A 24,909-nucleotide genomic window follows, 5' to 3' on the forward strand; every position below is an offset into this window, starting at 1 on the left:
TCTAATGCTAGCTAGCAACTTACCTTTGCTTCTTGCTGCCCTCGTGTAACAGGTAGTCAGCCTGTTAATCCTTGTGGAGTGCAATGTAAGGCAGGTGGTTAGAGCGTTGGACTGGTAACCGAAGGTTGCAAAAACGAATCCCCCCTGAACAAGGCAGTTAACCCCCGTTTTTAGGCCGTCATTGTAAATAAGAATGTGTTCTTAATCTGACTTGCCTAGTTAAATAAAGGTGTAAATAAATAAATAAAAGTTTTAAAAATCGGCAAATCGGCGGCCAAAAATACCGATTACCGATTGTTATGAAAACTTGAAATCGGCCCTAATTAATCGGCCATTCCGATTAATTGGTCGACCTCTAAACAACACCAACTACGAGAAAACAATGGGGAAGCATGCCTGTAGAGAGGAGATGAATTACAAGGGTGAGAGACTGGCAACATTCTGCATCACAAATAACCTTCTGATTGGAAGCAGCCTGTTTCCCCACAAGAATATCCACAAGCTGACATGTACTCTCCTATTGGAAGAGACAAGAACCAGATTGACCAGCTGATGATCAACAGCAAGTGGAGAAGCTCGCTGAGGGGTGTGAAGGTGCGAAGGGGGGAAGATGTCGGCAGTGACCACCATCTTGTGACTGCGGACATCAAACTAAAGCTGAAATGTTCAAGACCACCGACAAAAGGAACAACAAGATTTGATGTTGGCATGCTGAGGGACCAAACCATCAAGAAAACCTTCATAATGCAAGTTCGCAACAAGTATCAAGCCCTTTAAAAATAACACAGAAGAAGAAGATGAGGCGACAGGGAAATATAGACAGGAAGTGGTAGAAAGTGGTTAAAGCTTACAGTGAAAGCAACAAGAAAACTATAGGACACAGAAGGCAACGCAAGGAATGGATCACCCCAGAAACATGGGAAATGATGAAGGGACCTGAAAAAGAAAACAACAGATGCCAAATCACAAAGGCTAAAACAGAAATTGGAGGAGCAGTACAGAAAAATCCTCACACAAGTCAAATGGCTAGTAAGAAGAGACAAAAGGGACTACCTGGAGGAGCTGGCAAGTGCAGCTGAAAAAGCAGCAGCAAACAACAAGCAAGGAACAGTATATAAAATTATTAACCTAAACTGCGGCAGAAAGTCAAATACTCAAATCAAAGACAAGCAAGGCAACCTCCTACTACAGAAAATGAATAGGAAGCAAGATGGACAGAAGATTTCAGAGAGGTTCTTAACCCTGTGGACCAATTAACTCACCTGAAGCTGCTCCAGAAGATCTAGACATAAACACCGACCCACCAACCAAAGAAGAAATAATCACTACCATCAAGTCATTAAAGAATGTGAAATCTCCAGGTCCTGATAACCTCAATGCAGAGCAGTTCAAAATCGATCCAGTATTGGTTGCAAACATCCTTCTTCCACTCTTCATTGACATCTGGATGAAGGGAAAGATACCTTCAAATTGGACCAAGGGGGTCATCATTCAGGCACCTACTTGTGCTTATGAACAAACAAGTGGGTTTTAGGGGAGGAAGGAGCTGTACAGACCAGATCTCTCAGGAACATCATTGAGCAATGTAGTGAGTGACAATGGAAACGCTACATCAACTTTATTGACTTCCAGAAGGCTTTTGACAGCATTCACCACAAAAGACTATGGAAGATCTTAAGAATTTATGGAACCCCCACCCATGTCGTTAACATCATAAAACAGTACCACAGCTACTTTTCATGCACTGTGGGAACCAGCAACATGAGCTTTGCTGTGAAGTCTGGAGTTCGTCAAGGTTGTGTGATGTCAGCGTTTCTTTTCAACCTGGTAATAGACTGAGTCATATGGAGTACAACAGAAATATCAGGCAAGAGGAATAAGATGGACTTTGTATTCTACTCTAGAAGACCTTGACTTCGCCGATGACCTGGGTTTATCACACACACACCAACATCTACAATACAACACTGACAGAGTTCAGGTCCTTTGGCCAGCAAGTCGGCCTGGTTATCAACTGCAGCAAGACCAAGGTCATGCCCATCAACATCAACACAGCAAACGCAGTCAAAATCAAGGAACAGGACCTGGAGTTAACCCCTTACCTTGGGACTGGGAGCACCATATGCCATGATGGAAGCACCAGCAAACACATCTGCACCAGAATCAATAAAGCAAGAGCAAAAAGTCTGGAAATCTGGACAATATAGAACAAGTACAAAACTCAAAATATACCAGAGCTGTGTACTGGCAACTCTCCATTATGGTTCAGAATGCTGCAAAATGACAGAAGTAGACTTGAAAAAATGACACCTTCCACACAACTTCCCTCCGGAGAATCATGCACATCGTAGGGCCAAACACAATATCAAACACCAACCACCTTAGACAAACGAAGCAGGAAGCCATGGATACCATGCTCAAGAGACACCGCTGGAGCTGGATTGGACACTTCCTGAGAAAGAGTACACTCCTAGGAAAAACAGGTGCTATCTAGAACCTAAAAAGGTTCTTTAGCTGTTCCCACAGGAGAACCCTTTGAAGAACCCTTTTTGGTTCCAGGTAGAACCCTTTTTGGTTCCAGGTAGAACCATTTCCCCGGAGGGTTCTACATGGAATCCAGAAGAGACCCGAAGACTTGTGTTAGCTCCCAGATCTAATATCTAGGCTTTAGCTCAGTGGGCTAACTTGGTTTTGAGTGGTTCATCTGCCTAATTTCTCCACAGGCTGATGAGTTCCTGATCGAGGCGGTGCCATTGGGCCTGGTGTGCAGGGTGCGTATCGGCCATGATGGGTAGGGCGGAGGTTGCGGCTGGTTCCTGGATAAGGTGTTGGTCAGAGAGGAGGGCCAACCAGAGTCAGTGGCCATAGAGTTCCCCTGTAACAGGAAAGTCAACCAACCAGCCAATCACATGATATCTTTAATAACATAATGGGAGCATGGCCAACTAACTAACTAACTAACTTAAAATGATTAGTGCTGAAGACATGCAATACAATACAATACATGGACTAGTGCTATGCGACAGGGACTTTTTTTCCCTGATAATGAATTTCATCTAATCACTCACTTCCCTCACTAGTAAAAGCACCAAACAGCCAATCACACAGTGTTTCACTAACAGCCATACTGCCTCAGGGAAGACAGTCATCCGGACCGACCACGCCCAGTCTGTCTCTAATGGCCGTTCTCTAATGGACACGCTTAAGCAGTTAGCCAGCTGATGGACCAGCATCCCTTTACAATTGTGTGTGTGTGTGTGTGTGTGTGTGTGTGTGTGTGTGTGTGTGTGTGTGTGTGTGTGTGTGTGTGTGTGTGTGTGTGTGTGTGTGTGTGTGTGTGTGTGTGTGTGTGTGTGTGTGTGTGTGTGTGTGTGTGTGTGTGTGTGTGTGTGTGTGTGTGTGTGTGTGTGTGTGTGTGTGTGGAAATACAAGTAAAAGGCCTAAGAGGAGAAACCATGCCTCATATTATTTTTAGATGTCAACTACCATATCTCGGTGGACAGGCAGCATCAAAGGGGCCAGCTCAGACTCCAAGGTGTTTGTCAAGCTGTACGGGAAGAAGGGCGTCACCACAAGGATCCTCCTGGTGGTCTCCGACAACGACCTGAGTAACTACTATGAGACGGGGCAAACTGATATCTTCACTGTCGAGACCTATGACATCGTACAACTCTATTCTTTATGTTTTATAAATGTAGAAAATACAGATAGAATACACTATCAGAAACCTAGAAACATAGATTATAGTCATCTTATTTATACCAACTTATTCCTACAGTATGCAATTATAGTGTATGTCTCAGTTTTTTGGAGTTGTATGGTGCTTTAAACATCAGAGTTGTGGGTTTGATTCCTGATTGGGTCTCACATACTGACAACGTTAACTGGATAAAAGCATCTATAATGACCATCAATCCCACCTTGATTCTTACTTCCTGATTTCTCTCTGTAGATCCACCGTCTGCTGATTGGCCACAATAACAAGGGTCTGGGTGCTGTTTGGTTCCTGGACATTGGTGCAGATCATTGTGCCAGTCCATGGATAGCAGTACAAGTTCCCCAGCCACCGCTGGCTCTGTAAGGGTGAGGCTGATGGGAGGATGGATTTAGAGATCTACCCCAGCGAGACTCTGGACATCGAGAAACGTAACAGGAAGTTTACTCGAGTTTATATTCTGAGACAATACATGCATTATACTGTACAGGGCAGTAGGTAGTCTAGTGGTTAGAGTGCTGGGCCAGTAACCGAAAGGTTTCTAGTTTGAATCCCTGAGCCAACAAGGTGAAAAATCGATTGAGCAAGGCACTTAACTCTAATTGCTCCAGGGTCACCGTTGATAATGGCCGACCCTGGCCATGACTTCACTCTCTGAGGGTGTCACAGGGAGAGTGGGGTATGCAAAGCACACATATTCCAACTCTCACATGTGTATTAACAGACTCGTACATGTGTGAAATAGGACAAATAAGCTTCACCCTTTACCCGCATACTGTGACAGATAATTATATTATATCATGTTAAAGTTAAATGAATATATTTACAGTGTGTATTTATTTTGGCCAGAGCAGAGGTAATATTTATACACACTAGGTGCTGTACTAGAGCTTTCAAATACACTGAGGCATTTGTATACACAAAGTATCTACCCAAGTTCTCTCAAGAACACCCAATGGAAAAAGTACAGGAATACTCAAAATGATAGAATACCTACATTGACACTGAATAAACCTGTAACCAGATGACTTCACTTGATAAATACAGTTCTGTCCTACAAGTGATGAACTCCTACTTAGTGATTATGATGGATTGTGGTGCATTAGCCCACTTTCCATCATCCTGCCATTGTCTAATTGGTTAGTGACATGTTGCTCTGCCCTCTCGTTTGCAGTGATAAACTACGAGATCACAGCGGTTACGGGGAACATGCACAAAGGTGGCACCAACGTCAATGTGTTCTGTCAGATCTATGGAGAGGACGGCAAGACTGAGCTCATCTGCCTCGAGAGCCGCTCCTACAACTTTGAGCGCGTGACCACAGAGATATTTAAAGTCAGACACGGTCAGTGAACCAGTAGAAGTAGTCTACGGACTACACATTCATTGGTTTCAAATTGTGGGAGGAAAAGTATTTTCCTTTTGTGAATTAGTTGGATTCATGAAGAGCACAGCTGTCATTGGTTTTGAGAAGACTTATCATAAAATCAGTCATTCTGCCATGTTGTGGAGTGAAGAGGACAAATCTCTGTATAACCACCGTTGGCCTGTCTTACAGTCGAGGCACTGAATGTGGGCAAATTATTCAAGATCTGCATCGGGTAGGACGGTTCTGGTATGGGCGACGGGTGGTTCCTTGAGACGGTGGACGTCAAGTGGCTCGCTATGGTGCAGAGGGAGGTGGTGAAGGAGAAGCCGAAGGATGACAAGAAGGAGGACGAGGAGCATGTGACAGAGCTCCAGGAGGTGGTGGAGAGGGTGACTTTTCCCTGTCAGCGCTGGCTGGCCCGTGACGAGGAGGATGGGGAGATCGTGGTGGAGCTCCTCCCAGAGGACCTCTGAGACCTGGAGGGCTTATATATACATCAACGTCTACGGAGAGATCGTCGACAAGGGCCGAGCAGAGACTCAGGAAGTCCCAACAACCTGAACACATTTGAGAAAGGGCAGGTGAGACGTCTGTCAATATGATGATGATGATGATGTCAATATCTGAGTCGCTCTTGAACTACAACCTCTTTCCCATTGACCTAGCTGTTTGACCTTTGTGCACGGTCCCCTGTTGTTACGAATCAAATAAATGAAAACATGTAAACAATTATTGATCATTGAACAGGTACCTTTTTATTAACCTTTTATTTATGCCTTTGAACTCTGACCTTTCCCGTGGTTCTCTGCAGGGTTCAGGAGGATGTATTCTCCATCCCAGGCCATCGATCTGGGCGTTCTGAAGAAGCTGAGGATTCGCCATGACAACAGCCAGCCTCATGCCGCCTGGTTCCTGGACTGGGTGGAGATAGTAGACGACAAAGATAACACCACGTAAGGGAGGGGAGGAGGCAGGCACAGGATTACACAATAAGAGAGGATTATTAAACACTTTATTAAGGATTATTATGAATTATTATTAGGATTAATTATTAGGATTATTAAACACACTACTACACCATTTGAGATAATATTGCCTCTTTTTCTATTTTATTATTACCACTTATCTACATTCTACACCATATGACACACCATAGATGTATATCTATATAGCTAGGAAGGTGATTTATAGATAAATAGCTGGTCCCAAAAAATCTATGCATCTCTTCCAAGACTGCCTGTATCTTTGAGAAAAGGTGTGGTTTTTCAGGATATAAAAAGGTCTGCCCATTGGTCTAAGAAAACAACTGCACAGCTCCCCTTGGTGGTCAGAAATTGTATTTATGGGGTTATTATCAAGTCACAGACAGACAGACAGACAGGCAGATAGGCCTAGAAGCCTGGCAGGGTAGGCTAGTGGCAGACAGACAAAAATTGTGTTCTAGGTACTACTTCCCCTGTAAACGGTGGTTTGATGACATTTGATGACATTGATGAGGACAACTGACAGATCACCAGGGAACTGGTCTTTTATGAAGAAGGGTGATGAGGAGGAGGAAGACTCCAGTTCAACACTCGTCCTGGAGCAGAAGGGTGATAAATACACACACAAGGGGCTAGAATTACAAATTGTTTGCTCCCGTTATTTTCAGAGCAATTTTCATAAGAAAAATATGTTGTATGTTCTATTCCTTCTGGAAAATAACAGATGCAAACATCTAGGCCTAGTTACCCACATTGCATTAATCAGTAGTTATACAGTATATCATTTGATTGAATAATATCAATGCATTATATCATGAATACATTCTTATCTGATTTGGTTGATCTCGCTGTCAGCCATGTCCACCACCTTCACAATGAGGGTAAAGACTGGAGACAAGAAGTATGCGGACACCGATGACAACGCATTTGCCACCATGTACGGCACAAAATAGACATTTTGATAATATACACGTTTGTGTCTGTGATCGTGTGCATTTGAATATACTACTAACTATGCCATTTACTGCTGTGTTTTCACAGGCAGTTATGTGATACGAATACATAAGACAGAGAGGTTTCATCCGACACATTGGTGCGGCTGCCTTCCGGGTTAACCGAGCAGTGTGTCAAGAAGCAGTGCGGCTTGGCAGGGTCGTGTTTCGGTGCACGCATGGCTCTCGACCTTCGCCTCTCCCGAGTTCGTACCGGAGTTGGAGCGATGGGACAAGACCGTAACTACCAATTAGATATCACGAAAATCGGGGAGAATAAAAAAAGGGTGAAAAATAAATACAAATAAAATGAAGACTGAGAGACCGACACACACACACTCCTTTTGATATGATGTGGTTCCTTGACCGGGTGGAGGTTGACGCCCCGTCCCTGGGCCAGATGCTAAGTTTCTCCTGTGGTCGCTGGCTGTACAAGGGAGAGGAAGAACGACAACGGGGCCATCGTCAGGGACTTGTTCCCTGCAGACCTCCAGACTGATTTCGACAAACCATGTAAGAACCAACCTGCAACATGCTATACTTAGATAACACATATTATAGCCTACTAGCCAGCGTACCACTACCCTATACAGTTTTACTATCTTATATCATACCATATCAGGTCATATCTGACATACCATAAGAGCCAGTCTAAAGCACACTGTACTTTATTGTAGATAATCCCATATCTTACAAGACCTTATCCTACCAACTACCATGCCATATCATACCCTTGTTTCCCTTCTGTCACAGTTGTGCCATACGAGATCAAAACCAGTGACCTGTTTGCAGCGGGTACAGACGCAGACGTGTTCACCGTGCTGTACGGTCGAGACGGTGTGTGCACCCAGCAGAGGTCTCTCTGTGTCAACAAGAGGGAGCGGACCATGTAGTTTGAGAGGGGAGCTGAGGACATGTTAAGGTATGACCCCACGGTAGTCGCCTATTAAAACACTGTATAGAGCAGACAGTTGAGTAAGGAATATATGGTTATTTAATGAGGATGATGGTGATGATGAAGAGGATGACAATGTGGGGGATGATGCTCTTGATCCTCATGATGATGATGATGTTTCTGTAACACCAATGCAGTTGGAGGACATGGGCGACGTCATAGAGAAGATCTATAGTGGTCATGACAATTGAGGGAGAAACTGAGGCTGGTGTCATTTTAAAAAGCTTGCGCTGTAAAATCGCTCGCAGTCAATGATTATTGTGAGCATTTTTAGGATCGCGGTGAGGAAGAGAAGGATACACAGGAGAAAGGCTACTTACTCAGCTACAGATCTAGGATAAGCTTCCCCTTCACAAATCCTAACCTTAACCATATGGGGGAAAATGCACAAAACTGATCTTAGTCCAGTGTCAAAGGTCAGAGCAATCCTACACCCGCCTTCAGTAAAAAGATACGGATGACGTCATATTATAAATCAAAACAATACAATTTCTAGTCACAAGGTGGTGCTCTTCTCCTCACGGAGAGATCTGGTGTGTTTTCAGTCACGTATTGCTGCTCTGTGTCTCTCTAGGGGTCGGAGACTATCATCTTCTCTTGTGAGCGCTGGCTGGCCAAGCCAGAGGATGACGGAGAGGCAGTGAGAGAATTAGTACCTTCTGACATCATAACGGAGAAACTACTATGAGACGGAACCCTGAAAGTCAACGAGATTGAGGTGGAAGATGCACTGGAGAGTACATACACAAGCGAACACACACGCACACACACACACACACACACACACACACACACACACACACACACACACACACACACACACTGAGGAGGAAGACTCAGTGGAAAGTACACACACATGCACAGCCATACACACCGGAGGCTGGCCATTACAGCAGAATGTGTCTTTTCGTTTGTCAGATTCTTTGTCTGCCTGCCTTCTTTTGTCTGACAGGTAAATGATGTGGCAGTTCTCTGCTCGAAATTGATGTCTTTCTCCGCTGCAGTCACACAGTGTTGGGAATTTGTTCCCATTTGGACACTTCAGCCCATTATTATGCTTTCTGTCTGTGGGTTATCTCAGTCTGTGTTTTATGTTATCTGTGTCCACCTACAATGTGTCTGTGATGACGGGTGACGTTTACAACGCGGGCACGGATGCCAACGTTTTCCTCACCATCTACGGAGACCTGGGCGGCACGGGTGAACACAAACCCAGCAAGTCTGAGACAAACAGGAACAAGTTTGAGAGGGGAGCGGTAAGAGACAGAACAACACACCATATCCATGACTTTCTGTCATTTCTGTATATTATTTGTACTTGAGTAGGTTTATTGGCTTTTGTATCACAACATAAAAGTTAGTGATGTTGTTATACAATCATTGTACAGTGATATTAAGGCAATATAGAAGGAAAATACAAATTCATGTGTCTTTTTGGATCATTCTAACCACTAGGCTACCTGGGGCGGCAGGTAGCCTAGTGGTTAGAGGGTTGGGCCAGTAACCGAAAGGTTGCTAGATTGAATCCCCGAGCTGACAAGGTAATCTGCCCCTGAACAAGGCAGTTAACCCACTGCTCCTAGGTCGTCATTGTAAATAAGAATTTGCTCTTAACTTAACTGACTTGCCTACTGCTTGTGCTGAATGTGCCTCCTATTTCAGGTGGATACATTTTCCAAAGAGGCGGTGGACCTGTACCAGGTGTTTAGAATTAAGATTCGACATGACAACAGCATGGTGAGTGCTGATTGGTACCTGGACTACGTAGAGGTGGTTGATGAGGATCTGGAGGAGGTCTTAGTGTTCGATGTAGGAGCGCTAGTTGTCCAGGAAAAGAGAGGACAGATGCATCGAGAGAATGTTCTATGTCAAGGTATTGTGTTTGTGTGCCAGTGTGTATACACCAATGTATGTGTGAACTATACTTCTACTAGGAAAATCAGTTAAGAACAAATTCTTATTTACAATGACGGCCTACCAAAAGGCCTCCTGCGGGGACAGGGGCCTGGGATTAAAAATGTAAAATAAATACAATATAAATATAGGACAAAACACACATCACAACAAGAGAGTGTGTCAGTGTGTACGCATGTGTGTGAGCACACAGAACCCTGACAAAGTGTGTGTGACCTGACCTGTGTATTCTCACAGGGTTATGAGGGGTAGAGGGAGACTTTCCAAGGCAGGAAGAAGAGCTCAGCCCTGATCATGAAGAGTGAAGACAGCAACATGAACAAGAAGAGTAATACGAATGAGGACATCCAAAAGAAGAGCACCAATAAAAAAACACAATACTGCCAATATGAACCCACACACAAGCACATAAAGAGTTGTGAAAGAATACTGCATTTCACCAGTTGCATACATTGCAATAAGCTGATTGAGCACTTCAGAAATAAGTATTTATTCACATTTCACTTTGTAGAGGCAGGGTTTGGAGAAACAACTGAACACACATATACATACAGTCAAAACACATTACCTTGTGTCTTTGCGGTCATGCCATACCACTTCACCATCTCACCAGGGGCAGAGAAGGATGCCAGTACCAGCAGCAGGGTCTATGTGGTCACCATGGGACCAAACCACACCCAGACGGAGAGGCTGTGGCTGGACCTGCCTGGGGGGGAGGAAGAGGTGCTTCGATTCTGGGTCTCTGGAGTCCTTCATGTCGCATGGCGTTGACGTGGGAGAGATCAGGAAGGTGGAGGTATGGGTCACATGCCATTAAGCATACAGAATATTCATATCCCATAGAAAAGTGGTGGTGTAGAAAATATACTGTAGATAAAGAAAGAAAATGCCCGCGCACAGTTTAATGCTGCTACAATGAGTGCTTTATTCCTGTACCATGTTACACAAATGGCGTTTAGACTCAGAAGTCTTCATCGAGTGCAAGGGTCACAACACATATGCTGATGGATGTGGTTGCTCCATGCCCTCCCTATAGCTCAGACGGGGCCTCTCCTGAGAGCTGCTAGCTGGTTGATGAGCTAGCTGTTGTCATGCCAACCAACAGGGTCAAATACGTTTTCCTGTGTAAGTGCTGGTTATGGAAACAGGATGAGCCTCAGCTCAATTGTGAGTCTTAAAGGAAAGGGTCTGAATACTTATGTAAATAAGGTTTTTATTATTTTATACATTTGCAAAAATGTTAATCCATTTTAGAATAAGGCTGTAACGTAACAAAATATGGGGAAAGGGTCTGAATAATTTCCGGTATTTAAAAAGAAAATATATATTTCACCTTTATTTAACCAGGTAGGCCAGTTAAGAACAAGTTCTCATTTACAACTGCGACCTGGCCAAGATAAAGCAAAGCAGTGCGACACAAACAATACAGAGTTACACATGGAATAAACAAACGTACAGTCAATAACACAATAGAACAGTCTATATACAATGTGTGTAAATGAAGTAAGATTAGGGAGGTAAGGCAATAAATAGGCCATAGTGGCAAAATAATTCAAATTTAGCAATTAAACACTGGAGTGATAGATGTGCAGAAGATGAATGTGCAAGTAGAGATACTGGAGTGCAAAGGAGCAAAGTAAATAATAACAATATGGGGATGAGGTAGTTGGGTGGGCTATTTACAGATGGGCTATGTACAGGTGCAATGATCTGTACGCTGCTCTGACAGCTGATGCTTAAAGTTAGTGAGGGAGATATGAGTCTCCAGCTTCAGTGATTTTTGCAATTCGTTCCAGTCATTGGCAGCAGAGAACTGGATGGAAAGGCGGCCAAAGGAGGAGTTGGCTTTGAGGGTGATGCGTGAAATATACCTGCTGGAGCGCGTGCTATGGGTCAGTGCTGCTATGTTGACCAGTGAGCTGAGATAAGGCGGGGCTTTACCTAGCAAAGACTTATAGATGACCTGGAGTCAGTGGGTTTGGCGACGAATATGAAGCGAGGGCCAGAATATTACCCACACATTTTAAAACCATGTCTATCTTTATTTCCCAAACACAATCTATATTTGTCTTTTAATCATTTTTAGCATCTTTTAACACAGGCTTACACTTAAACACTTTGTACTTTCTTTTTTTTTTTTTTTTTCTTTACACTTATAGCATAGGCCGGGCCCTGTTGTTCCCTCATATCCCAGTAATAATGGCTTGTATTACGCCTGGGAAGAAAGCACTTCAATTTGCTCAACTTGCCATTGGCTCAACCATTGACTGAACTTACCCCATGGCCATTGGCACAACTTACCCCAATACAAACATTTTTACTATATTAGCTCACTCAGCTACAAGGATGTACTTTCATGCTAGGTTAATGCCCTCATATTGAAGCTTATGAAGACCCCAACTGATGTATAGAACAATCTACTTTGGTTTAGATACAAGCATCATGATACTTCTAACACAATACATTCATTTGACTTGGTGAAAATCTGTTCTCTTCCTTCTTCCTTCACACTCCATGAAATGATGACCTCTTGCTAAATATTTGGTCACATGATTAATTTTTTGAATGGTTTCCTAGAATCAAGGGTGGCCCAACGTACCCCTTTGGCTCAACTTACCCCACTCTCCCCTACAAGGAAATGTCTTAACATGTACTTTTTGTCACATTGATTTGTTTGGTTGATTTATCTGTTTGGTTCAACTGGCAGCATATGTTATCTCATCAATTAAAGAAATATGAATTGTTTCATTTGATTGAGTGATTGATTCATTGACTGATTATTAATCATTGTCTGTCTGTTATTGTCAGATCATCTATGAGGTGACGGTGGTGACGGTAGGTGTTCTGAATGCAAGAGCAGACACCCAGATCTACCTGTCTGTGTCACTACAGAGGGGATCTCGCTGCAGAACAATGAGGACAGGTACAGTACCACACACACACCTGACCCTGACCAAACACACACCTGACCAGTTTCTCACACCTGACCAAACGTTCACAGGCAACCAAACACACTGATTAAACGCTATCAAACACACCTGACCCAAAAGTTCATCCAAATGACCAAATGTTCACACTTCAACAAATGCATAAATTTAACACACCCAAATAAACACACCCCAATAAGCCAACATAAAGTGGTTTTGAAACGACCAAACTGCAATTCTATTCCACATTCATCCACATAAAAAACTATATTTGAATAGTTGTATTTACTGTAGTTCACAGTGCATGTGATGTGGACTAGTGGTGTGTTTACAGTTTAAAAGACTCCCATAAAGCATTGTGCTCACACTCTGGTTGTCTTTAAGATTGAGCGGGGTCAGGAGGACATGTTCACCCTGGAGGTCGATGACATTTCTCCCCTGAGGAAGATGAAGACTCGTATCGACGGCTCTGGTAGCCTACCTGACTGGTTCCTGGATAAGGTCAGCACTGACAACATGTCACAGTTTACCGGCTCAATACAACACAGTGTTTGTCTTTGACCTTTCTGAGCAGTAATTGCTCCATGTTTACAGTAAGAATATAATACAGTACCATACAGTCAGTGGAGGCTTCTCATAGGAGGAAGCGGAGGACCATCCTACTCAGTGAATTTCGGGGGGGGGAAAAAATAGTTGAACATAGATAAGTTATCCTTTTTAGATAAAACTATACTACACTGAACAAAAATATAAGTGCAACATGGAACAATTTTCAAATATTTTTCTGAGTTACAGTTCATATAAAAAAAATCTGTCAATTGAAATGCATTCATTAGGCCCTAATCTATGAATTTCACGACTGAGAATACAGATATGCATCTGTTGATCACAGATACCTTAAAAAAAGGTAGGGGCGTGTATCGGAAAACCAGTCCGTATCTAGTGTGACCACCATTTGCCTCATGCAGCGCGACACGACACATCTCCTTCACATAGAGTTGATCAGGCCGTTGTTTGTGGCCTGTGGAATGTTGTCCCACTCCACCTCAATGGCTGTGCGAAGTTTCTGGATATTGGCTGGAACTGTATCATGCTGTCATACACATCGATACAGAGCATCCTAAGCCTGCTCAATGGGTGACATGTCTAGTGGGACATTTTCAGCTTCTAGGAATTGTGTACAGATCCTTGCGACACAGAGGTTTTTGCGCCTGGTCAAAGACAGCTGTTGTGTTGTGCACTAAAGTCCACAAGCAAAGGGAAAAGGTGAGAGGAGGAGATGGGAAAAAAGTATTTGATCCCCTGCTGATTTTGTACGTTTGCCCACTGACAAAGAAATGATCAATCAATAATTTTAATTGTAGGTTAATTTCAACAGTGAGAGACAGAATAACAACAAAAAAATCCAGAAAAACGCATGTCAAAAATGTTATAAATTGATTTGCATTTTAATGAGGGAAATAAGTATTTGACCCCTCTGCAAAACATGACTTAGTACTTGGTGGCAAAACGCTTGTTGGCAATCAGAGGTCAGGCGTTTCTTGTAGTTGGCCACCAGGTTTGCACACATCTCAGGAGGGATTTTGTCCCACTCCTCTTTGCAGATCTTGTCCAAGTCATTAAAGTTTCGAGGCTGACGTTTGGCAACTCCAACCTTCAGGTCCCTCCACAGCTTTTCTATGGGATTAAGGTCTGGAGACTGGCTAGGCCACTCCAGGACCTTAATGTGCTTCTTCTTGAGCCACTCCTTTGTTGCCTTGGCTGTGTGTTTTGGGTCATTGTCATGCTGGAATACCCATCCACGACCCATTTTCAATGCCCTGGCTGAGGGAAGGAGGTTCTCACCCAAGATTTGACGGTACATGGCCCCGTCCATTGTCCCTTTGATGCGGTGAAGTTGTCCTGTCCCCTTAGCAGAAAAACACCCCCAGAGCATAATGTTTCCACCTCCATGTTTGACGGTGGGGATGGTGTTCTTGGGGTCATAGGCAGCATTCCTCCTCCTCCAAATATGGCGAGTTGAATTGATGCCAAAGATCTCCATTTTGGCCTCATCTGACCACAACACTTTCACCCAGTTGTCCTCTGAATCATTCAGATGTTCATTGGCAAACTTCAGACGGGCATGTATATGTGCTTTCTTGAGCAGGGGGACCTTGCTGGCGCTGCAGGATTTCAGTCCTTCACGGCGTGGTGTGTTACCAAATGTTGTCTTGGTGACTAGGGTCCCAGCTGCCTTGAGATCATTGACAAGATCCTCCCGTGTAGTTCTGGGCTGATTCCTCACCGTTCTCATGATCATTGCAACTCCACGAGGTGAGATCTTGCATGGAGCCCCAGGCCGAGGGAGATTGACAGTTCTTTTGTATTACTTCCATTTGCGAATAATCGCACCAACTGTTGTCACCTTCTCACCAAGCTGCTTGGCGATGGTCTTGTAGCCCATTCCAGCCTTGTGTAGGTATACAATCTTGGAATATCAAATCATAGACTTAATTAGAATATAACAAACACACAGAAATATGAGCCTTAGGTCGTTAATAAGGTCAAATCCGGAAACTATCATTTAGAAAGCAAAACTTTTATTCTTTCAGTGAAATACAGAACCGTTCCGTATTTTATCGAATGGGTGGCATCCCTAAGTCTAAATATTGCTGTTACATTGCACAACCTTCACTGTTATGTCATAATTATGTACAATTCTGGCAAATTAATTATGGTCTTTGTTAGGAAGAAATGGTCTTCACACAGTTCGCAACGAGCCAGGCAGCCCAAACTGCTGTCTATACCCTGACTCTGCTTGCACAGAACGCAAGAGAAGTGACACAATTTCCCTAGTTAATATTGCCTGCTAACATGAATTTATTTTAACTAAATATGCAGGTTTAAAAACATATACTTGTGTATTGATTTTAAGAAAGGCATTGATGTTTATGGTTAGGTACATTGGTTCAACGACAGTGCTTTTTTCACGAATGCGTTTGTTAAATCATCACCCGTTTGGCGAAGTAGGCTGTGATTCAATGATAAATTAACAGGCACCGCATTTATTATTTGCAACGCAGGACAAGCTAGTTAAACTAGTAATATCATCAACCATGTGTAGTTAACTAGTGATTATGTTAAGACTGATTGATTGTTTTTATAAGATAAGTTTAATGCTTGCTAGCAACTTACCTTGGCTCCTTGCTGCACTCGCGTAACAGGTGGTTAGCCTGCCACGCAGTCTCCTCGTGGAGTTCAATGTAATCAGCCATAATCGGCATCCAAAATGCCGATTACCGATTGTTATGAAAACGTGAAATCGGCCCTAATTAAATCGGCCATGCCGATTAATCGGTCGACCTCTAGTTGGAACATTGCTGCGGGGACTTGCTTCCATTCAGCCACGAGCATTAGTGAGGTCGGGTACTGATGTTGGGCGATTAGGCCTGGCTCGCAGTTGGCTTTCCAATTCATCCCAGAGGTGTTCGATGGGGTTGAGGTCAGGGCTCTGTGCAGGCCAGTCAAGTTCTTCCACACCGATCTCAACCAAATAATTCTGCATGGACCTCGCTTTGTGCACAGGGGTATTGTCATGCTGAAACAGAAAAGGACCTTCCCCAAACTGTTGCCACAAAGTTGGAAGCACAAAATCGTCTAGAATGTAATTGTATGCTGTAGCAATAACATTTCCCTTCACTGGAACTAACGGGCCTAGCCCAAACCATGAAAAACAGCCCCAGACCATTATTCCTCCTCCACCAAACTTTACAGTTGGCACTATTCATTCGGGCAGGTAGCAAATATCCTGGCATCCGCCAAACCCAGATTTGTCCGTCGGACTGCCAGATGGGGAAGCGTGATTCATCACTCCGGAGAACGCTTTTCCAGCTATAGCAGGGCAGAAATTTGACAAACTGACTTGTTTGAAAGGTGGCATCCTATGACGGTGCCACGTTGAAGGTCATTGAGCTCTTCAATACGGGCCATTCTATTGCCAATGTTTTTAGATTTTATACACCTTCCCTGTGGCTCAGTTGGTAGAGCATGGTGTGTGCAACGCCAGGGTTGTGGGTTCGATTCCCACGGGGGGCCAGTACAAAAAAATGCATGAAATGAAATGTATTCATTACTGTAAGTCGCTCTGGATAAGAGTGTCTGCTAAATGACTAAAGTGTAAAGTGTACACCTGTCAGCAACGCATGTGGCTGAAATAGCCGAATCCACTAATTTGGCCATGTAGTGCACATTGACCTGCGTGAATGGAATATGAACGATAGTAACGGGTGTAATTAATACGATAATAACAGGTGTTATTAACTAAGTGGCCAACGCATGTGAGCGAGAAAGGGAGAGACATGGGTGAGGTATTAATGTCTGTAAGGGCTCGATTCAATCCGTATCGCTGAAGTTCAGCGCTATAGCACGATTGACATTTTAAGTCATTTCTGATTGAGCCGACATATGCAGCGTTTGGGCGAATCGTGAATGCAGTCTCCACTAACGCAGGAACATTGCCTTTACATTTGTATTTTTGTTTTGAGCTGTAGCACGGGTGTTCAGTGCTACGGATTTAATCGAGCCCTAAGTCTTAGGTCACAGGGTTGCTCAATCCCCAACATCCCTCTGACTTTCTCTCTTACACACTTGCTCTCTCTCTCTCTCACACACACACACACACACACACACACACACACCACACACACACACACACACACACACACACACACACACACACACACACACACACACACACACACACACACACACACACACACACAGAGATCTTTACCTGCAGGCGATAGGTCACTGCATAATTCAGCCATACACACCAGACAGACACGCTCACACAGCTCTGCACGGTAGGGGTAAGAGTTCGTCTGGGGTGAGCTTCATTGAATGGCACGTGAGTGTATTGACCCATTTCAGTCAGTGTGGGGTTGGAGCAGGCAGGCTGCAGACACTGGGCTGAATCTGTTCTCCCCAGACACAGGCTCAGTAATGAGCAATAGCAGAAGCACAATGCTTTATCCTAATGGGGACACTAAACATGTACTGCTTTATGTGGTGTCAAGGGGGTTGTGAATAACACAAGACAGCAAAAAGACATTGGACAAAGTTGAATTGTATTGTATAACCCTGTCATGAAATATGACAACACTCACCTTCCTTTATATTTTATGATGTGACATCACAGGGGCATTGCTAATTGTTTCAATGTATTACCATACCAATTATTTGTGATATGTCTTGGTTGTTGACAGAAGTAGTACATGCACTAAGAATTGCAATACAACAATTCTCCTACATTTTGAGGTTTCTCAGTGAGACATAATTGTGTTCCAGTTCTATTTGATGGTCAATATTGAACTGGCGGATGGCTTCCCCCTGTCAGAACAATATGAACGCTGGCCCCAAATTGACTTCGATGCCAAGACCTTACCTTACCACAGGCATTTCCTATGCAGTAACAACCCCTCCATGTCTTTCCATATCACCCAGCCTGCCTGTAGACTAGCGAAACACTAGCAGTCAAGGCTCATACCCAGCCGTGTCGGTATGTGGCTGGGCCATGTCCTTGGACTGACCCAGTAGCTGTACAGCATCCCAAACAGATGTGTGCTAACGTTATGGATTACACACACTGGGCCTGTTTATTCAAATGGCCACACAGCCAGCATGCTAATCTCACTCAAATGAATATATTGATGGTAGTGAATGCAGGTTGGGCTACCGGAGCCTTGGGTTTTTACAGTAGGGTACTTTCTACAGTTACACCCTGTCCATGACAAGTGGTCAAATACACTGGGAGAGGTGAGGGGAAGAGGGATATGCTCATAATGCACAGTATTTACATATACTGTCAGGTCCATCATTATTGGCAGTCTTGATAAATATGAGCAAAAAGACTCTAAAATAAATAGAAATACTGAGCTATATTGTATGCTCCAAAAATGTGGGAAATTGTTATTTTATACTATTACAATTGCCCAGAGACAAATATTTTGTTTAACAAGCAATGAAGAAAAATCTCAAAGAATTGGGGTCAAAATTATTGGCACCCCTGTTTTCAATATTCTAGCACTCTCCCCTTGCGAGGATAACGACACTGAGCCTTTTTCTAAAATGTTTTATGTGATTTGGAAAACACTTTGGGAGGGATCTTAGACCATTATTTCATACAGAATCTTTCCAGATACTTGATATCTGCTGTCTGCCCTCTTCAATTCAAACCATTTTGTGGATTTTGATTAGTGCTTGGAGTTATTGTCTCGCTGGAAGATCCATTTGCTGCCAAGTATCAGCCTCCTGGCAGAGGCAACCATATTGAAAATCAGAAGCATTTGCAGAAAAGTACCTCAAATCTATGGTAAAATATGGTGGTGGATCTTTGATGTTATGGGGCTATTTTGCTTCAACTGTTCTTTGTTGAGGTCAACGGCATCATGAACATTACCAAGTACCAGGACATTTCAGCAAAAAACCTGGTTGCTTCCGCCAGGAGGCTGATATTTGGCAGCAAGTGGATTTTCCAGTAAGACAATAACCCCAAGCATCCATAGAAATAAATGGTTAATTTACCACAAAATCTACATTTTTCAATGGCCATCTCAGTCTCCCGACTTGAACCACATTGAAAACCTGTGGTTTGAATGTAAGAGGGCAGTCCATAAGAGCAGATGAAGGATATCAAGGATCTGGAAAGATTCTGTATGGAATAATGGTCTAAGATCTCTCCCAAAGTGTTTTCCAATCACATTAAAAAATATATATTTTAAGGCTCAGTGTCGTTAACCTCGCAAAGGGAGGGTGCTAAAGTATTGAAAACAGGGGTGCCAATAATTTTAACCCCTATCTTTTTGAGATCTTTTTTAAGTTGCTTGTTAAACCAAATCTATTTCTCTGAGCAATTGTATTAGTATAAAATAATAAAGTGTCAATTTTTTTTGCATACAATATAGCTCAGTATTTGTATTTATTTTATGCAGTCTTTTTTGCTCATATTTATCAAGGGTGCCAATAATTATGGACCTGACTGTATTTATATATTTGCATATGTATATTTTTGCATTTTACCACTATGGATTATGGTTGATCTTTGTTGATGTTTGTCTGGTATTGTCCTACAGATAATGGAATTGTCCTTCAGATTAGTCCTGTACACAGGTATTGCCTTATCCTGACAACATAGAGTTGATTGATGCTTTATCCTAATAGAATTACAGCAGTCGCAAAGGCACGGACTCCCATTCACTTTAATATGCAAATCCACTTAAAAATGCACTCGAAATTTGTGAAAAGGTTGTTGCTGTGACGAATTTGTCAATGTGTCAGCCACCTTACCTCACACCTAGTCAAATAAGGGCTAATGACTTTGACTAATTAATAATTATTATGAATTATAATTTCCCCCAGATTATCATACATAACCTAACCACAGAGGATGTGTCGGAGTTCACCTGTGAGGAATGGCTGTCTAAGACCAAAGGGCCCAAGAGGACCATGATATGTGAGATGGCTGCCGTGGCGGACGAGGAGGAGATGGTGGAGAGCACCACCTACATCATCCAGGTCAAGACCAGCAACATCGGAGGTGGGTCAGTCAGTCTGTGCACAGGCAAACAACACATTCTACAGTCCTCATTAAAGTCCATCATGTTCATGTGACTGACCAGGGCCTGTATTCATAAAGCATACGGATCTAGGATCATTTTTGCCTTTTAAAAATTATAATAAATGGGCAGGGGGGGGGACCTGATCCTAGAAAAGCAATCCTACTCCGAGTCACTTTATGAATAAAGGCCCAGGTATCAATCTCAAGACTACATTATCCCACTGAACTAAAGCCTAGTCATTTACTGTAGCTCCCTGAACCACATTTACATACATTTTCTGTAATCACACTGTCCCTCTCTCTATCTTGCACTGCAAATCGACACCATTTATTATACACTGCCCCAGATCCAGCTTAAGTCTTGTTCCTAACTAGCTGGGATGTTTGTTACAGTATATCCTCCTGATTGACTTTATCTCTGTGGCACAGTGGAGCCTCTCTTCTGCTTGGAGAGACGTGACGCTGCAGCAGAGGAGGAATGCGACATTCCGTTTAGACTCATATAGGCTAATGAATGAGATACTCCTCTGAAAGATGTTGCTGGGCTTTGCTCCTTAGCAGTACAGTTTTCCACCGCAGAGCAGAGGAAGGCTGCTGATTGACACGATAGAGGTGCTAGGTGTCTGAGCTCACTTCAAAAAGCTCCTCATTCTGCCCTTGGCTGCCAGTGTTACTGAAGACATGGCCCTCATCTTCCCACCGAGCCCGTGTGTGTGTGTGGGGGGGGTAATGAGCAGAGCTTTCACACACACCGCATCAGAGAAGCACTGACTGGGATCTCAACATTACACACACACGCACATAAGTTAAAGACATGTGAGTCACACATGCACACACACACACAAACATGCAAGCACATGAGTCACATGGACTCGTGACAGGGATTTAATTTGATAAGGTAGTTGGTTGGTTGTTAATAGGGGACTATTTGAAAGGCAGTCTATGGAAGTAAATATTTTAGTGATTTTATACATTTTCAAGGATGTCTGACAGATGGTGAAGTGATGTCTTGAAAGGCAGAATGTTAGTGGCTAATGGGGAAGGTTTACAGAGACCTTTGGGGTGAAATTAGGTTTATATAATCTGTTATCGTCTGGCGACGGGGAATGGTTATTGGTGAATAGATTTTTATGAAGGCTGTAGTTTCAGCTGATGTTAAGTTGAGCATTTAAAAGGCAGGCATTTAGGTTTGTAAAAGTGTAACAAAGGTGATTCAGTTTGCATGGCCTTAAGCTCAGAGGGTTAACACAGTCTTGTGGTGCCCATGAGACCCGGGTTCGGAGCCCAGTCAGCCACAAAAATCACTGCAGCTTTTCATAGAAGTTGGTGACTCTCCTCCCTCTCTCTCCACAGGTGCAGGCACTGACGCCAACGTGTGGATCATTGTGTTTAGGGAGAGCTGTGACCCTGGCTCTGAAATCCAACAAGTTTGATCACAAGCAGACCGAGGTGATCCTTTTCCCTGACGTGCTCCGCATCAGGGAGCTCTCCAAGGTCCGGGTGTGGCACGACAACTCAGGTCAGCCAATCAGTCATCAGGAATATGATGCCATGACCGGGAGGGGAGCCAATTGCAATCACAGCAAAATAAGAAACCTGCATACCTATTGGTTCTATCAAATGTTATTTGTCACATGCCTCGTAAACAACAAGTGTAGACGAACAGTGAAATGCTGACTTACGGGCCCTTCTCAACAATGCAGAAATAAAAAGAGAAATCATATAAAAATAATCACACAAGGAATAAGTACACAATGAATAATGATAACTTGGCTATATACATAGGGCATCAGTACCGAGTCGATATGCAGGGGTACGAGGTAAGAGGTAGATATGTACATATACAGTAGGTAGGGATACAGTGACTAGGCAACAGGATAGATAAAACAGGAGCTGCAGCGTATGTGATGAGTCAAAAGAGTTAGTGCAAAAAGGGTCAATGCCGATTTAGTTAAATAGTTAACCAATAGTTACCCGGACTAACTATTTAGCAGTCTTATGGCTTGGGGGTAGAAGATGTTCATGGTACTGTTGGTTCCAGACTTGGTGCATCGGTACCACTTGCCGTGCGGTAGCGGAGAGAACAGTCTATGACTTGGGTGGCTGGAGTCTTTGACAATGTTTAGGGACTTCCTCTAAAACTGCCTGGTAATAGAGGTGCTGGGTGGCAGGGAGCTGTACGCCCTTCCCTCTGTACCTAAATCTGCATTGTGTATTTATGCACCGACTGAACTTGGTCATTTTTATGATATAGGGTATGAAATAGACTGACGTGATAAACAATGTCAGTTTCATACTCTACTGATATGTCATGATCAAGGCCTGCTCCAGGGTTGCACATAGAATACATTGATGTAAAGGATGAGGCCCTGGACATTCTGTTTCCCATGCGACCGCTGGTTGGCCAAGAATGAGGACGACGGTCAGATCACGAGGGAGTTGGCCTGCGCCAACAACGGCATCCTAGACCTCAACGAGAAGACCGGTAAGATCAGTTGCACACAAGCCTGAGTTCTCTTTAGTAGGGCCAAGCCTATGCAGTCAGGAAGAATTCCTGTCTCTTGTCTTTACAGTGTTCCAATCAGATCATAATGAAATTACAATAGTGTACTGTAATCTACTTTGAATCCTATCCTGTTGCAATCCAGTCCTCCCGTAACCCCAGTTGCACATTTTTGTCCTAGCCTTCTAAGCCCTTGATTAGTTGAATCAGGTCTGCAACAAAAATGTCCAACATTGGGATTATGCAAGGGCTGGACACTGACTGTACTAATGACCTACGTTTGCCTAATGGACTGTTCAAGAGAATTTGGTCCCCCCAGGGCCAAGCTAACGCATTGTGTCTGTACTTTTGTTTGAAAGAATATGAAATTATTACAGATGACGCAGAGACCATCTGGATCGCACTGGAGGGGAAAGAAGGGGCAATCAAAATAAATTGTGATGGAGAACTCAAAGAAAAAGATGTTCTTGCGGTACGCTGCTCTTGGGCTTGTGTTTGTGTAAAGAATAAGCAGAAATGATTGGGTTGGAGGGTTTTTCTCTTTTTTTCCTGTTATGCCAGCCAGCCTTAGAATGATCTCACTTGGCACTAAGAGCTCTTTTACAGACTGATGAGTCAGGCTCAAGAGTATACTCTGCTCTTATGGAATTCAATCACTAGTAGTAATAAACTCAGACATCGCCAGGCATGAAAAGAGCTCATAAAATCAAATCCACACCTATTTGTTTCAGATCAAATTTTTGCAAAACGTATTTAATGAAGCTTGTAATATTCTTTACTGCTTTTCGCGCAATGGGTCTTATTTTCATTCAGAGGAAGTTCTCCTCCATACAGCTGGGTGACATTGCTGGCATCTGCCTGGGCCACACTGCCAAGGATGGGTAGGAGGTGAAAGGAGAGACATTCTGGCATGTGGAGGAGGTCATCTTCATAGAGAAAGAGCTAAACAACATGCGAATGACCCCTAGCCTGACCCCATGTACTGTATATCAACCATCTGGTGCTTATTCGGTAGGGTACAAAACCCTGCAGCTAGAAATATATTGTGTGGAAACTCACAAGTTCTCCGTCTTGTGGAAGAGAGAATCACTCCTTTCATATCCCTCCTGATCCAGGATCCTATTCATTTGCAACGCCCTGATCCCGCTCTCCCTGAAGAGGGACGAATTTGTGACCATCGAGTGCTTCGCAAACAAGGCCCGGAGACTGGTGACCATCACGAGCAATGAGAAGGGGGTGGGCACCGATGCCAACGTCTTCATCAGCATCTATGGCTCCAACTGCTGCGGCAGAAGTTCCGCGACCTGTTTGAGCGTGGCCAGACGGACCGCTTCCTGCTGGAGTTGCTGGACTCAGTCCCAGCTGGACTGTGTGGAGGTCACCAACACGGCCAACGACATCACCATGTTCCTGTGTGGGAAGTGGCTGGACACCAAGAAAGTGGACTGCCAGATCTTTAGGGTTCTCTACCCAAAGTACTAAAGACCTCATATTGAGAGTTCTCCACTATATCAAGCACTTACTATAAGCCTCGGGGCTCAATTGCACAGCCGAGCAGGAAAGGCCTCACAGTATATTGGACCATTTCCAAGCATCTTCATGCTGGAGGGATGTGAGCAGCCATTTCATTTTCCCATGGACATTTTCTATTGCCTCAATACAGTCATGCTCTCACAAACAGAAAATGTTTATATTCGCGCAATGGGTCTTATTTTCATTCAGAGGAAGTTCTCCTCCAAACATGACATATTCAAAAAAATATAGTAATAAATATAAACATTTTCTGTTCGTGAGAGCATGACTGTATTGAGGCAATAAAAAAAACGTCCATGGGGAAAAGGAAATGGCTGCTCACATCCAAACTCCACTTTTATATATATATATCAATACTACGTGAGGAAATGGCATGGGCTTGATGGCTAAAACACAATAGGGTCAAAAGGTCAGGTAACAT

The 24,909-nt window shown here is 43.5% G+C and overlaps 1 pseudogene across 1 annotated transcript; it reads left to right on the top strand.

Moving 5' to 3' along the window:
* Window positions 1–507: 507 nt before the first annotated feature.
* Window positions 508–23,665, top strand: LOC106563002 (lipoxygenase homology domain-containing protein 1-like; annotated as a pseudogene). The gene is made up of 22 exons (XR_014379310.1): window positions 508–594; window positions 2,724–2,791; window positions 3,081–3,184; window positions 3,476–3,664; window positions 3,953–4,146; window positions 4,890–5,064; window positions 5,274–5,316; window positions 5,390–5,504; window positions 5,896–6,037; window positions 6,594–6,676; window positions 6,923–7,004; window positions 7,375–7,572; window positions 7,813–7,994; window positions 8,152–8,202; window positions 8,589–8,654; window positions 9,019–9,270; window positions 9,677–9,823; window positions 10,181–10,724; window positions 12,737–12,856; window positions 13,210–13,356; window positions 20,254–20,431; window positions 21,806–23,665. The product of XR_014379310.1 is annotated as a lipoxygenase homology domain-containing protein 1-like (transcript).
* The last annotated feature ends 1,244 nt before the right edge of the window (window positions 23,666–24,909 follow it).

The sequence above is a fragment of the Salmo salar genome, chromosome 11 (assembly GCF_965601325.2).
Source record: "Salmo salar chromosome 11, fSalSal1, whole genome shotgun sequence".
Classification (NCBI taxonomy): Eukaryota; Metazoa; Chordata; class Actinopteri; order Salmoniformes; family Salmonidae; genus Salmo; species Salmo salar.